This window comes from Channa argus, chromosome 21 (genome assembly GCF_033026475.1).
Source record: "Channa argus isolate prfri chromosome 21, Channa argus male v1.0, whole genome shotgun sequence".
NCBI classification, from domain to species: Eukaryota; Metazoa; Chordata; class Actinopteri; order Anabantiformes; family Channidae; genus Channa; species Channa argus.
The window spans coordinates 744501-747517 of NC_090217.1; the positions used below are offsets into that span (position 1 = coordinate 744501).

Here is a 3017-nt window from a genome sequence, read left to right on the forward strand (position 1 = left end):
ACAGAGAGCTTTTTTGTACTTTTTTAAACTATTTTTCCAGGCTAAGTGAGATTCTTCTAACTTTCTGGAACGCCACTTCCTTTCCAACTTTCGTGTTTCCTGTTTTAAGTTGCGTGTTTGTAAACTATACCATGGAGATCGCCTCTGCTGGTTCACTGCCTTCTTTTTCAGAGGGGCAACACTATCGAGTATTGTACGTAGTGAGGCTGCAGAATTGTCAACAAGATAATCTATTTGTACAGGAGTAACATTAAGGAGACTACTTTCCATTGTATTAACATATGGTGAAGCAAATGATGAAGAAATAATTTCTTTAAATTTGTTGACAGCTTTTTCACTTAAGCATCTGCTATAGTGGAATTTTTCCCTAACTGCTATATAGTCTGTTATTGTAAATTCAAATGTTATTAAAAAATGGTCAGACAGAAGAGAGTTGTGAGGAAATATGGTTAAATTATCTGCTTCAATTCCATACGTAAGGGCAAGGTCTAACATGTGACTAAAACAGTGAGTGGGTTTATTTACATTTTGGGAAAAACCAATTGAATCTAATAATGAATTAAACGCAGTGCTCAGGCAGTTACTGTCAGCATCTACATGAATGTTAAAGTCACCCACTATAATGACTTTATCTGTACTAAGCACTAAATCAGATAGAAAATCAGAAAATTCAATCAAAAACTCTGAATAAGGGACTGGAGGACGGTACATGATAACAAATAATAGTGGTTTTTGAGTTTTCCAGTTTGGGTGTGAAAGGCTAAGAGTAAGGCTCTCAAATGAGTTATAACTATGTTTAGGTCTAGGGTTTATTGATAAGCTACAATGGAAGATTGCTGCAACTCCTCCAAGTCGGCCTGTGCTTCTAGGAACATGATAATTAATATGACTTGGGGGGTTGACTCATTTAAACTGACATATTCTTCCTGCTGCAACCAAGTTTCAGTGAGACAAAATAAATTGAATTGATGATCAACTATTAAATCGATTACTAACAGAGATTTAGAAGAGAGCGATCTGATATTTAATAATCCACATTTAATAGTTTTGGGGATTTGTTCTGTAAGAGGAGTAGTGTTAACTTTTATTAGGTTATTATGATTAACTCCTCTTGTTGTCATATTTAGTTTATGTAATTTAGGTCGGGGAACAGACATAGGTATAGGTATGTGGGAGTTGTCGGGGTGTGACGGTTATTTCTGGATAAGAAAGCTGCACCATCTAAAGTAGGATGGATGCCATCTCTTCTAATCAGCCTAGGTTTTCCCCAAAAACGTTTCCAATTGTCTATGTAGCCCACATCATTTGCTGGACACCACCTAGACAACCAGCGGTTGAATGATGACATGCGGCTGTACATGTCGTCACTGGTCAGATTTGGCAGGGGGCCAGAGAAAATTGAGGAGTCCAACATTGTTTTTGCACAGTTACACACCGATTCAACATTCATTTTAGTGACCTCCGATTTGCGTAATCGGCGTCATTAATTCCCACGTGAATAATAAGCTTACCGTATTTACATTTATCTTTAGCAAGGAGTTTCAAATATGATTCAACGTCGCCCGCTCTGGCCCCAGGAAGACATTTGACTATGGCCGCTGGAGTCTCTAACTTCACGTTTCTGACTATGGAGCTGCCAATTACCAGAGTTGGTTTCTCAGCGGGTGTGTCGCTGAGTGGGGAAAATCGGTTAGAAATGTGAACCGACTGGTGGTAAACCTCGGCCGTTTGTTTAGCATTAGATCTCTTACGAACCGTCACCCAGCCGGACTGGCTTCCCGGCTGCTCGGGAACTGCCGGGGGACAGCTATCAGGGGCTACGCTAGGTCGGCCCGCACCAGCTACCGGGGCCTGACTAGCTGAGTTGTTTTCCATGGTGCGGAGCCGCGCTTCCAATTCCGTGAGCCTCGCCTCCAAAGCTGCAAAAACCTTACACTTATTACATATACCATTATCACTAAAGAAGGCAGAGGAAAAACTGAACATGAGACATACCGAGCAAGTGAGAGAAGAAGAGACAGAGGGAGACAGAGAAGCCATTGCTAATCGATAACTGCTAAGCTAATGAAGCTAATATAAGTGAAATCTGGAATTTGTAAACTTTAGCTAGTTATGTTTTGCAAAACCAGGTGCTTGTGTATTACAAGCGTATGTTACGACTAAGTATTAATTCTTTTGTGAAGAAATCACTTATTTAAGTAAAAATAACAGCTTCAATTAATCAGTAAACAGTCCGGTAGAAACCCAAGAGTGTGCAGAAACAGGAAGTGACGTAATACGCTTACCGCACAAGGAGATAATGTGTATACACTGAATGTGTTGCTTCTTGTTTTTGTGTTATTCCTATTTTCACAGCCACCTTTAGTTCTCTCCCTGGTCCTGTCTTTCTTCGTTGCAGAGAACTGGCCACCACCACTTCCGCTGCAAGTCTCTTCATTTCTGTCATTTATCCCCCACATCCACTCCAGTGTTCTTACTCCTCTCCCCACTAGATCCACCAAACGTGTCCAAGTCCCTCCAGTTCCCCTGCTGCTTGAACCCGCTCCTCCTGATAACCAGCCCACTTTTTTCCTCATTACTACACTATTTTCCAATAAACTATCGTTCCACTCACTTGCTGCCCGTATTTTTTTCTGGATACTTAATTCATGAAAATAGTGATACGTGGATATAGCTGGGTGTCATCAGCATACCAGTCAAAATTTATTGAGTGTTTTCTAATAATTGCTTCCTAAAGGAGACATATCAAGTAAAAAGTATTGGTCCCAACACTTTGTGTAACTCCATAGCTAGTTTTTGTGTGCATGGAAAATTCCTCATTAATGTGAACATGGGAATCTATCTGACAAGCTTTAAACCAACATAATGCAGTTCCAGTCTCTGGAATAAAATGTTGTGATCAATGGTATCGAATGCAGCACTAAGATCTAACAGAACAAGTATAGAGACTAGCCCATTTTTCTGATGCCATGAGATTGTTGGTGACTTTTACCAGTGCTGTTTCTGTACTGTGATGA

General features: G+C 40.3%; 1 pseudogene; it reads right to left on the bottom strand.

The window, feature by feature from the left end:
- Positions 1-1123: 1123 nt before the first annotated feature.
- LOC137106963 (uncharacterized) lies at positions 1124-2117 on the bottom strand (annotated as a pseudogene).
- Between the last annotated feature and the right edge of the window lie 900 nt (positions 2118-3017).